Consider the following 14121-nt stretch of genomic DNA (forward strand, 5'->3'; position numbering starts at 1 on the left):
TTTTTTTTCTTTGCTGAATTCCAACCACAATTATTTACATCTAATTTTTTCTGCTCACCATCAATTCTAGCCATTTAGACTAATGTATCCAATGGTTTTTGTGAGTAAATCAACAAGAAACAGACAACACCATCTTTCAAGAGAAGTTTCTGAAGGTTTGGCATTTTGACCAGCTTGGAAATTTCACAACCACTGAACAGCTGTGGGCATGGCAATGATAGCCAGCATTCCTTGCAAGCAGGAAACTCCTCTCCTCCCATGGGGCAAACTGTGATGTTTTTCCTGTTTGATTCTTGGGCCACCCCAGCAACTGTAAAAACCACAAAAAACCTGGACTCAGTCCAAATGGTCTTCACAAGAAACAGAGGACTGTAAAGACCATGTGATTTGTGTTGACATCCTCCCTCGGTCAACATCTCTGATAAGTCTAAACAGAGTGGAAAATTGTATTTGTCAAGTGTTAAAGAGGATGATTTCTGGTGTAGAACTTGCTGGCTGAAAAGAACTAAATTACTTGAAATACCTGAGGCTTCTCTGTGTGATGACAACAGCAGTAAACATCTAAACGGTGATCATTTAAGCTGTGTAACAATGTTTCAGTTATCTGGGCCATGGTGGTAAACCTTCCAGCGATAAAATGGTTAAACTGCATATCATGAAGGCAAGGACACATCTGAACTTCTATATACAAACTCTCAGACTCTTTGACCAAGGTACTTTCTGAAGCAGAAAGTCTAAGAGTTGTTTTGAGGAGCCAAGGTTGCCAACAACAGAACAACACCATGACTATGAAGTGTTGATGTTACAGTTGGGTCAGTTAATATCACTGAAACATCACATGAACATATTTTAAAGTGCCAGTACGTATCATATCTTGTGGTCAGATTCTCTGCTGAAGTGTTCCCTTAATGACCCCTCTCACCGGTGAAACTCCTATGATGCATGATGATCATGAGTCTTGATTTGTAAGGGTTTTACAATCAGCAACATCTAAGACCATTTTTTAATTTTTTCTTTTTTACTTATTTTGCCTTTAACAACCTCGTTATCTTATACATAGATTATGTGCAGCATTATTAAAGGTCCCATATTATGCAAAGATCACTTTATTAAGTCCTTTAGTAAAATCACTGGGTCTTTGGCTTTCCTACCAGCCCACAAAATGTGATATTTAATGACAAAACCTGTACTTAGTAGTGCTTGTGAATGTAAAATCCTGACCTAAAACGAGCTGTTTGGATTTTGGGGATTTGCCAACATCAGCGATTCCCTTTTTTGACCAATCAGGAGCAAGTCTGACCAGATTGGTTCCCCCGGAGCAGATACCCCTGAACCCCCTCCCCGCCCACTCCCCTCCCTGCTGCTGGAGAGAAATCTCTCCAGCAGCAAGGAGGAGAATGTCAAAGTTGAAGAACCATCACTGCTCTGTTTTTGGCTGTAAACAGCCACATAGTTCCATGCTCAAGCCTCCCATCTCGGAGGAAGACAAGACTAAGTGGCTAGAGTTCATTTATCAAGGAAATGTGCCAGCTACACTCAGTAAAACTGTGCATGTGTGTGCTAGTCACTTCACAGCCGACTGCTTTTCCAACTTTGGACAGTACAAGAGAGGGCTAGTGAATAGACTGGTCCTGAATCCAGGCGCATTACCAACCATCTGCCAACAAACCTTGGACCCTGGAAATATGAGTATTTTAAATGCTGTGTGCTGTGGAGCAGATGTAAGAGATTTTCCCCGGTGTCCCCCCTGTCTCTGTGTTAGCTTCAGGATGCTAACTTTAGCTGCGGTTAGCCCATTGTTTTAGCCTGTAATATTACGGTAAACGAGCTTCCCTGTTTTCTAAACATTAAGCACTCGGAGATCGTGGCGCCGCTCTCAGTGATGCAGAAGAGTGGGGCGGTATCAGTGGTGGCTCATTTACACATGAAGGTCACGCCCACTAAATCAGAGCGTTCTGAACAGAGGGGCTATGAGAACCTAGAAACAATGCTGCTGTGCTTGATTTATTGGCTTTTTGGACCAAAACATGTTACTACCATTTCATGAAGACATCAATGATCCATATTAAACTGCAGAAAAGGAGCAGAATATGGGACCTTTAAAAGACAGAACTGCTTCTGTAACAAGTTTGCTCCATGTTGCTGTTAAAACAAAGAGGTAAAGTATAAACAAACTGCCATAAAACAATATAACAACATTGGATGAGATTTTCTCTGAATGTCTTGGTGAATATCTGTGACCTAAAGTATTTTATTTGGATACAACAAAAGTGCATCTGAATCAAATTTTGTTCAGCGGTTGTTTACAATTTCCCTGTTTTGTGTATGTGTGATAGCATATTAAGTGATGCTGTTTCATTTGAGTGAAGTCACACTGGAATAACATTGATAAAGAAATAGCTGTGTAATTATTTTTTTGAAAAACTCTCTATTAGATGTGTGATGGTTAGGAAACTTGATTTTTATCAGTTTCCATTGTACCCACAAGGACACTAAAATTACTGGTATGTGTGCAACACCCATAGCCTGTGTGCAAAGTCAACAGTCATCCTCATACTTAAACATGAACACATGCACGCTCACACAAACAAAAGTCCACATCCCAGACCACAAGAATCTGATATAAACCTTCTGGGAGGGTTAAAAGGAGGTCCACATTCAAAAATAGACACAGAGCGGGTCCATAAAAGATAGGGAGATGGAAATCACTTCAACTGTGGTTCATGCTGGAAAAAACAGTCTGCACATAAAGACGGTAAACAAATCTGTTAGGTCATTATCACACTTGGGATGTATCTTTGTTTGTTTAACACTATATAAATGTAAAAAAAGAGTGAAAAATAACGGAGGAGCAGGAGGGGGAGATGAAAATACTCTTACACATGTGATTTAGGGTAAATTAGAAAAGCACTAGAAGCTTAAATATTAAATACAGATGTAACCTGTGCTGTTTGGGGCTTCTATTTACCAGCGCCAAGGAGGAGTTTCTTCTTTGTGGATAACTAATTTATATGAGACTTTTTTACAGGAACAGGCACTGCTCCATCTAATGCTATGGCAAAGAAAGTATGCGCTCAGTCAGTAAGCAACAAAAAATAGCATGAAAGTTTGTTCCTTTAAAGAAAGCTGGTGGGAAAAAAGGGGGAAGTGTCTGAAATAGATAAGCATACAATGAGTGTAAAAATCACTCAGTGCTTGCTGCTTAATTTTGTGTTGCACTTTCCATCCTTCTACACAGGGAGTGTTTTGGAAAAGAGCAGTGCTTTTTCTGTGATAAGAAAGACCCCAAGGAAGGAATGTCAGCTTTGGAGATTAAAGGTTTCTTTAACAGTGCACACATGTCTCTTTGGCAGCCAAAAATATTTTACTATTATTTTTTTAAAACAAAGATGGATGGACTGATGACATGTTTAAGTGGCTTTTGCAAACCTTATGGGTATACTACCAAAAAGGATTTGTGCTTATCAGGAAACAGCAGATTTAATTCTGGGGTCTTTTGGAGGTTTATTTCTCATCGGCACTGTGGTAAATATGCCAAATTCCTAACCTGCTCAAAGGAAGGCTCTGTTCAAGATCAGTGACCAATGTCAAAACAAAACAAAAACAAAACAAAAACAAAACAAAAAAAAAAAAACTGACCTTTCAACTTACTTAATCATGAAGCTCTGTGAGCTTCATGAGCTTACATGGGAAAATATTAATAACAGTTATCAGTTGTGCTTTCTTTACATTATGGTTCAACAAAAACTAGAGTAGGCTAACACCAGAGCCTTTGTACTTTTGTACTTGTGTAAAATGATGCATACTTATCACTTTGGTATACATATTCATTTTGACTGTCTCTGTACTTCTCTGTTTGATGCATTCAGTGCAGCAGCTGAAAATATTATGACTAAAATGATCATACGCACCAGAAGAATAAATCAAAAGCAACAAACCTGTCGGAAGGACATAAACAAGATCATAAAAGGAGGAGTAATCATAGTCAGGCGTAACATGCACTGATTACCGGAAAGTGAAAAAATATCTGAATTTCTGCATTGGCTCAACGTTTGGGAAATATGGGGCCTACACTGAAAACATCCTTATTGTTTCTCAGGTTGATGCCGGGGCCGTTTGCACGTCTGTGTCCTAATAAACCATTATGGAACGGCCACTTTGGCCATAGTGTTAGATCCATGCAAGACTGCAAATAACTAGCCAGTTGCATTATCTTAGGACGCGGTCAAACTGGCCAATCGTGCCGTGCCTAAGCACGCTTCAGCCGTAAAGCACGTTTGGAATGGCCAGTGTGACCGCAACTGTGCCGTGCTCAAGCACGATTCCCTTCCATGCTTCAGCATGAGCACAAGCATGCAGACAGGGCGTGTGATCCATTACGTATAATCACTGCGAGCGCATCTTCCGACAATCATTTTAAACAAAGCGGGGTGTTAGAGGGCGACTTAATATAAGTCCAAAAGTCTCTAAAGTTGCTCTCTGTGTCTCATTGTGCTGACTCTGATGTCAGATCGCGCTTCATGTAAACAGATGCTTCACGATGACGAAGGCGGGCTGTGCGCGTGTCTGATACCCGCTAAAGTCTGGTTCATATTGGGGTAGTGTGACCGCTGGCTATACTCTCCAGCTGGGGAACAGCGTTGCAGGGGGGCAATCGTGCTTAGGCACGGCACAGTTTGGATGGCCAGTGTGACCGCACTCTTAGTTGCTTACAGCATGAAAGCAAGGCAGCTGCACACCGCCATTAGTCGCTGGAACCCCCTAGAAAACCCTTATCCAACAAATTTGAATTGCACATGCCTTCTACACATAAACAGCAATAAACATGGCGAGCAGAAAGTTTGACTAAGAGGAAATCAAGAAAAGGCAATTTTTCTTGCAGAAGAAATGAACATTTTGTAACAAGAATGTAGAATGAACAAAAGGCTATTAGCTAGCCAACTATTAAAAATAACAAACAAAGAGAAAGGGGAATGTTTCGATCAAGATCTTTGACAGGGTAAATGTCTGTGGTGTTTCTGAGCGCACAGCAGAGGACGTCAAAATAAAATATATGAAAGTGGCTTTGGGGAGCAAACACAACACTAATACCCCATTAACTTGATGAATAACTCTACAAGCAGTTTGATGAACTCAAACATTTCACCACTCACATCTTGGGAGGACCCTGACACATAAAAAAGAAAAGAGCCAAGCAAACTTGCAAAACTGTCTGCGGATAGCTGTGGCACAGTTTGAGGCTTTGGTAGCTTCCTTTATCTCATCTCTTCACTAAAAAGCGTTGGGTCTGTCTCCTAAATCTAAATTTGCTGTGTGGCTCCACATCATACTTTTTCAAAGGATTCATTCTATACCTAAACATCTACAGTCTTGAGCTGAACAGGCGAGTCAATCCCGCCATCACTGCCTGTAATGGTGGGGTCTGCTTCCATTAAATTGAACGCTCTGTTGGGGTGTTAACCTGACTCAAGGAAGCTGCCTATCGACTTTTTTCTTTTAAACCATTAGTCCAAACAAGTCATTTTCATTGCCAATGACTGGACATGCAAGCGGGCCCAGGTTTGTGGGACTCCTCTGTCAGGGTTAGTGAAGCCAGGAGTTCAAAGGACACCTGGGGTATGTAGACCTGACTCAGTGGTTTAGACCCCTGAATAAGATGGATCACAGATGCTGAAGATTAGTGTTCCTCCAGAAATTTAATCAAGGAGGTATAATTTTGTTCTTAACCTTGCAAGTCAAACTGATTCAAAACACATGCATTTTTATGTATATCAGCCCCTTATCTTGGAAAAAAAAGCTGCCATGCCTCTGTAAAACTACCAGAACCAAAATTTAATTATGTTAAGCAACAAAGGGAAACTAATTCACTTCATGATTAATTAACTTTCATTTTGTAGGGAAACCATGACGTACAGTCTTGATAGAATATAAACATGAAAAACGTGAATCCCAACCACAGCAAGAGGAGCTTCATGTTTATAACGGTTTGCCAAGGTTTTTGTTTATCATTATGCAACACTGAAAAGAACAGTGGTCAGATGACGTGCAATGGCTATCTACAAAGACAAAGCAGAGCAGGATAGGGAAAACACAAACCCCGTCCTGTGCTGAGTGAGAGGAGAATGTTTGTTTATACCCGACCCCGATTAATGTCTTGACCCCTTCGGGTGTCTGGTCCTTAGCTCCCCCTCACTTTTATTCCTGTGCCTCCCACGCTATCATTTTCTCTTGTTTTACCTTCCTCATCTCTCTGGATCTCTTTTGTTGCTTATTTGTAATCCAGTTTGAACTGGTTCCTGGTCTGCAATCTGTCACAGAATGAGTATGTCTTGATGTTATCATATCCATCAAGAGTGGATTTCCTGAGAGGATTGTGTGTGTGTGTGTGTGTGTGTGTGTGTGTGTGTGTGTGTGTGTGTGTGTGTGTGTGTGTGTGTGTGTGTGTGTGTGTGTGTGTGTGTGTGTGTGTGTGCACTACTATCAGACCAGCTGTGCTGCACAAAAGAGACAATAGAAAGTTGAAGTAGCTAAGTTTAAGCAGCACGGCTCAAATAAAGCGTGTCGTTTATCACGTTGACTCTTAAACAAATACATAAAGTGCTGTTATAACAGCGGAGTGTATTTCACTGTATTTGACTTTGGCCGTCCTCTGCAGATGTGATTAAGCCTGCTGTATATTTCACATCACTGAGAGTTATCCGACTTTGACACCATATCTTTCCGATAAGAAACTGCGTGTTCACTTAATGAGAAGAGACACAGACCTGAGTTATCTGCGCCTTGTTCTTATCACACTAATTTATAGTCTCATCGTCTGGTGTCTGGTAGGAGCAGAGGCATTAAATCAAACATTAAAGAGAAACCAAGTGGTGTACAGTGGAAACTGAAAATGATTTGAAGGGTACAAGACACTTTTTCATTGTGATGGTTGAGGGAAAGAAAAACATTGGAGGTGGTACTTTTTCAGCTTCTCATTTCATGTGTTTCATCAGAATGGCACATTCATTTTCTGGAGGGTTCATACAGATACATTTTTGTAAATAAAAACTGTGTCAACATAAGCCTGTCAGATTTATGCAATCTAAAATACTTTTTTCATGGAACAATGAGTAAAAATACACACATAGCCTCTAAACATGTATATAATAGGAGGTGGTAGTTGTTTTGGTAAAACTAGCCAGGTAAGGGTGCTTTTGTGTCAGTGCAGTGTAAAAGCAGGGTATATGCTGAAATCACGAGGTTAAATTCAATACCTTGTACTTTTTTAAAAACCTTTCAAAAAGTCTTAAGATCTTCCTGCGACTTAAAGCTGCTGTTAGCAACCAATCTTTGATGATTGAAGTTTTCGTTTTAACATAAATTAGATAAGCTGAGAAGGAATAGAGCTTGAAAGTATAAATGAAACTAAAGGCAGGTTAACTGACATTCCCATTACCACAACATATAACAGTTATTTAAGGCCAACTTGCATAAAATACATACGGATGGCTACTAAACTACTGTATGAACTGAGTTTGTTGTTGTTGTTGTTACCCTACGGATATGTTGGGCTGCTAGCGATACATATAGCCGGTGCCTTACAAAATTACAACGTTGCTTGCTGTCACGTCTCAAACAACAGCATTACATCAAGTAAAAAGGTGATTTTAACAAAGAAAATTAGTTCCAAAACAACTGAGATCAGGGGGAGCTTTCTCTAAATCGTAGGAATCCAAGATCTCAGGTCATCAAAAGTCTGAGAAATTTTCTCAGTAGGCTTGAGAAACTCTTATGATCTAGAGTGAAATATTTTGAGACCCTAAAGCTTTTTCTAGATCCTCACGCTGGTCTGTGATGAGTGTGACGAGCAGAATGATCGTCCAATCACCAGGTGTGGTTATTTTTGAAGGTTCAGACCCTGAAAACATTTTCGAAACAGATGGACTATTTCTGTGGCGGATATATGGAACTGTCTGTCTGGCGTGTCAGGCTAGTTTGTAACAGTCACAAGGAGGAAAATAAATATTCATGGATACTCTTGGAGTCAAAGCTTGAATACCAGTAAAATTTAATACCTCATAAAATTACGATTAAGACTTTTTAATACTTTTTAAGGGCCTTAATTTTCCCACAACTGATTTATCAACTTTTAATACTTTTTAAGACCCGGCGGACACCCTGAAAAGGCAAACTCAGACTACAGTTGGGAAAACTTCTGTGACATTTTAATCTACCAAGTGGAAGCCGCTGGACAGCCACATTTAATTCCACCCATGGAGGTCTTTAACACCAAAAATTCACCTCTGTGTGCACCAACATTTTACATTTTTTAAAGCCAAAGCATGTGCACAAGCAACCCGGGTGAATCCGTTACAAAACAGTTTCTCTGCAAATGCAGTAAAGATGCTGAAAAGGCAGCAACGTTCAATGAATCTGTGAAAGATGAAGTCACATTTTCCTCCGTTTAAATTCAGTAACCAAATAAAACTAATCAAATGAGCACTTGGAAAAATTGGCATGACAAGAACTTAATATTATGACCAAGACCAAAAAAGAGAAATTCTGGAGAGAAATCTAATTGACTTCTATTCAATTTTTTGACAGACATTTTCTCTGGAATAATGACAAAGGCAGGGTTTGTGGCATTTATTGCAGCCAATCAGTCAGGGCTCAGTAAATCTCTTGGATTTGCCAGATCCAATCTGACTAAGTCAATTTCAATATACAGTCTATGGTCGTAGTGTTCTAGTCTCCCACTTAAAACAGCAAAACAAGAAATCAGAGTCAGTGCCACTGAATGCCAAGGGTCAACCAATGTTGGCCTTATATCTAAAGCGCTTAAAATATGTAAGAAACAAATAGTTCACAACGTGGTGTAATGTGTCTACGAGTGCAACGAGGACTGAGCAATAAATTGATTTCAAAATGAAATTGTACACAAATCAATCTTCTGTCTACAACTTCCTTAACTTCACCCCCTGGGCTCCCAAAGTTCACACACAACATCATGGCTGCTAGTTCAAATGAAGAATTTGTTTCCAACGTCACAGTTTAACAGTCTCATCAATTAAAATCAATTGGGAACTGGTTCAGCTTTGTGGTGTCAGACCTCCAACAAACCTCAGTCTGCTGCAAAGTTAGTTCAAAGACTTCAGCTGCCAAAAGCAGCAGCACAACTAATTTTCATCATCATCATCTTGAACAGAGCCATGCAGCTAAGAGAAGGAATGTGTCTCACTGTGAGGTGCACAAGACGCCTGCTACCAACAAACACCTGCTAAAAAGCAGAAAACATTAGGGGAATGATTTTCGCATGGCATGGTATATGGCAAGAAAAGGATAGTGGGACGCTACTACTGAGGCAGTCATACTGCATACAGATGTGGGGTAAACATACACAAAGGAAAAACCTTTTTTTCTTCTTTTTTTTTTTTTTAAACATATGCTTAAAACTACTGACCACAAGTATCTGGGCTGGGTATGAGCTCCCCAGCCACAAGTATTTCACTAAAGGTGCCCTGCCTCATCTGTTCTACTGTACACATGGAAAGACCATTTGAAAGCTTAGAGGGGTGTTGAGTTATTGCTCAAAAACAGACATATGATCCAGTAAAACCATGCAGGTTTCCAAGAATTTTCACATTTTGCAAAGAACGATTAGAGTCTGTAAAATGTCTGTCTCCAAACAGTCCAAACAGCCCAACTCCATACTTCCTGATGCCACAAAAGTGACCCAATAGCCAAGGGTCTATTAGCTTGGTTTGAGCCATTGCATTGTACTTGTTTTTTCTTTGTTTGAGAAAAACTGGTACCCTTGCAGTCCATGCAAAATTTTCAAGCAGACACAAAAAAAACATAAAAGCAAACACTTGAGGTCTCAAAAGTTGCTAACAGTAAAAAGTTGTACAAAATGCTATCTTGCTAACATTAGCCAACTTAGCCCCTCTAACTACAGACCCTGTCAGTTATATAAAAATGCAATAAAAGTGCGTGGAACTGGATTTCAAGTGCTCAACCACTTCTGAAATTATAATTTGTCCTCACTTTTGAGGCTTTCTGAAAAATCTGACTAATAATGATGTCAATACAACAGGAGATGTCCATTGTGAACATGGTACACACAACCCCATTAACAGGCCCTACTAACACAAAACCCTGACACGGAGATCAAACTCAAGCAACACACCACCACTAGTTTTATCAGCTTCTCAACAACGGACCATTTTCACTGTAAAATGTATTTTTTATGACATTTTTCACAAATGCTACATCTCTAGCTGTATGCAGCAGCAACAGAGTGAAAATCAATCAACATTCACAAAACAGCACACCTGATATTAAATCTCGTCACTTTCTGGGCTACTGTTCTTTTTCAGACAGTAAATGTAAAACAGGCCTTTTGTAATTGCATGGCTGCCATTCAGTCTCAGGCAAAATAGAGAAAATAAACTGTAGACACAGCACTTACCTGATGTAAAACAGCCCTCCATGGTGTCCAAACCTTCAATAATAAAATCCTTGAGCAGACTTGGTTCTCAAACACAGGGTCAAGGGGTCCAGTCCACAGGCTTTCCATTGAAATCACCATTATCCAGAAGACAGGCCAAAATTGGAGTCCATCAATCATCTTTTTCTCTCTCTGTCAACCGTTTTGTGAGGTTCTGTGTCCAGAAATAGGCTGACACCTGTCGTTTTTACTAGCCCCAGGTAAAGCAAACACATTTTCTGAAATGATTTTCAAACACTGCTAACCATTCTCATTTCCTTTCCTTTGGGGTAGCTCGTCTTTTTATCGTTGTCCTCTGCCTCAGTCCTCCATTAAACGGCAATTCGAATGAACCGGTTGCGTGACGTCACCAATCAAAGTAGCAAGCTTCACCGCGTGCTCAGCATTGTTTCCGGTCATGATACAGTACCCTGTTTGACCACATGAAGTGACTAACGTTTACCACAATCACAATGACAGAGAGGCGCTGTTGGACTCATTGAACAGATGGAGATTTTTTTTCCTTTTTGAGAAAGTGAAAAAGAGGGTAAAAAGATTTTAATAGGAGTTTCAAAAGTAAAAGTGTTAGTTTTTGTTCAAGCTTTAGCTTTTATTGTCTCAGATAATTTCTAAACTAAACAATTGTTTAGAACATTGTTCTTGACTAGAAAATTCCACCTATACAACCAAGAACTTTAAACTAATTGTTGATGTCTATGTCAAGTCTAAATTGCATTTTCTCAGTTCATAATCTGCTGTCATTTCTTCCTGAGGAATTCTGGGAAATGAGAGCTGCCCCTCAAACCGGAATACCTTTTTGGGGGGTATTTGATCTTTTTTGCCTCTGTGACCTTTGCTCGGTTGCCTGATATTATGCATCATGATTCTAATGCTACATGTACACTTTCCCTGATATATTTTTTATCTTATTTTATTTTTTCTTATATATGAATGAAACAATCTCAATCCTGTTCATAGCATTAATTTTGAGGTGACAATAAAATAATTTCAAAATATGACACTTAACCAGACCTCACCTGATATGGCACGAACAAGACCCACAGAGTGATACAGACTAAAACCAACTGAAATTTCTTTAAGTGTAGCTTTGAAGCCACCACAAAAACATTATATCATAGCCAGCCTTTCAATCAGCAAAGCACCAGCCTTCATGGCACTCATTGTCCACAAAGGCAGATTTCCAATGGTAGAGACAAAGTGGAATAGCCAGGGGGCCACGTCAAGCTAATGATGGCAGCCAAAGGTAATTGGATCGACTTAAGTCCCCTCCAGCACCGTATTAGAAAATCCTAATCAATGTCACTGGTAGAAAGACAAGGGGTGCTTAGCTTTCACAAGCAATTAGATTTAGCCTTGAAGCTAAGTACCATTCATTAAAATTGCAGAGAAATCCCTTCTTCAGACAGTAGTCTTAACAGTTGCTCTTTATCTGTGATTTTTTTTTTTTTTTTTTGGAAGTTAGACAGGTTGACTGTGGGAAAAGTTGTAGGAAAGTCTGAGAAGTGCTGTCTCAAGATGATATTTACATCTTAGTTCAAAGAACTGGTTCTAGAAAAGATTAAACGAACAACCAGTTCTTTGTCAGAGATGTTAAGCCCTCCTCTTGGTATGATGGGCGAGGCTTCACCTTGACTTATGCCAAACACACAATACAATACTTCAGCTTTTGATTATTTTCTATGCTTAAATCACTGTTGATTTGGAACACAACACCATGCCAGCACATTTTTCAAATCAGATAAGGAATCTAGAAACATTCTTGCAGACAGAATGTTTTTTAAGGAGTATAAATACATGTGAAACATCAATTGGAATATTTTTGTTTTCATACATGAAATTTCTGCTATGTTAGTGTTTGACGCCTGACACCTTGAGGGGGATCATTTTCATTACATTCAGAGGCAGGAAGGACAAAAATACATTTTCCACCACGTTTGTAGTACTGTTAGACTGCCATCTAGTGGAGGATTAGCAGAAGTGCAAGTTATAGAAGAATGAACAGCAACTGGGAGCACCATGTGAAATAACTGAGTTATGGAGGAACATGGAAACTGAGCTATCGTCATGTCCTGTGAGTAAAGAGATCATCTCCTCTTTATGCATCACAGCTGGAGGGATGCATTGACTCATAAGAGGGGATAGACAGAATGAGGAATGCATGATGAATTTTTCTATTTACAACCAAGAAAATTACTCTTGGTTTGTTTGTCTTTTATGATTATTTGGAAGATGTTCACACATCCATTTGAACAAACATTCCTCTCAAGTCATTTGATTTAGAGAAGGTGCTTTAAATATACATGGAGCTGGCCATCACAGATAGTTTATCTTACAGTAGTGAGTGGCATCATTGAAATTCTCTTTGATTCTTTCTCCTCTGATGGTTTAACCCCAACCTATTACAAATAAGCTGCTCTCATTGTAGCAGTGTTCACCTACATGCCTCTACGACCGGGATCGCAAATCACTCCTTATTTTGCACAATGGCTGACCCTTGAGGGCCTCCTGTTTCCTGGGATCTGGCCCCGTTGCTTACATGTCTTTCCAGAAGACTGAGTAATTGTGGTGAAAGAAAAAAAAAGAGAGAAGCCCAGCCAACCTGCCTGCTGCTCACTGACCCTCACTTGAACACAGCTCAGCATGGGTTAGTCAGTCCAGGAAATAACCTTATATGGGTCATGGGATCTAATGCATAATACCTCACCAAGCCAGCAAACCAGTCAGGAGAAGAAATCATTTCTGTAACATCAAAGCCTCAGTCTGTTTGAAGAGGGAAGGAAAAAAAGACAAAAAAAAAAGTTTTATTGTGGACTACAGCTGTAAAAAACCAAGGTAGCAATTCCTGAAGAACATTGTTTTTAGCACTAAGCTACATTTCAAAGTAGAGGGAGAAACACTTGTCATTCCCATCAGTATTTCTTAAAATCTGTGAGTAACTTAGTGACTTTGTGTTTACAATCTACCACTGAGGACTGATAGTGTCCATTTGAATTAAAATCAAGATGACTCATCTTTAGCAGTCTTAGAAAGTAATAATTCATGCTTCCAAAGATTATTTGGACAAGCCTGATATAGAGCATAGCAATTAAAATAATCGCAAGAGAGCAAACATGCCCCACCAGGAGATCAAATTAAGTGCACAGTTACTATAGTTATATTGTTAAATCAATTTTCAAGTAAACACATGTCGTAAAAACACAGAGTTATGGAAATCTGAGCTCTTGCCTTTTCACTGGAGACTCAACATTTGAGTCATTCCTGACATCATCTTTCACATGCTTGCCATAAAAACATGCAATGAGTTGATTAAAGTGTGTAGAAACTTTTGTTTCATAAACATATATGACTGTGGCTCCAGTACCTCAGCCCAATAAGCAAGCAGTGCTCTTATTTTCCCAATAGTTGTTTCTAAAACAAAGTAGAACCACTATGACTTACTACCAGTTGAAAAAACCTCTGAAATACAAACAAGCAGTCACTACATTTACAGCTGCCTTAAACAAGACCTCTAATAACAGCTTGGGAGTCTTTGATGTGCTGTTTTATGGTTTTGAGAGAAGCTGCTATTCTTGAAAAGAAGCAAGTAAAGTGTATGCTCTTAAAAAAAAAAAAAAAAAGTTACTGTGTTCAGAGCA

This window comes from Halichoeres trimaculatus, unplaced genomic scaffold (genome assembly GCF_033239565.1).
Source record: "Halichoeres trimaculatus isolate MK-OKI-2021-1 unplaced genomic scaffold, fHalTri1.1 fHalTri1_scaffold_3, whole genome shotgun sequence".
In the NCBI taxonomy this organism is placed as follows: Eukaryota; Metazoa; Chordata; class Actinopteri; order Labriformes; family Labridae; genus Halichoeres; species Halichoeres trimaculatus.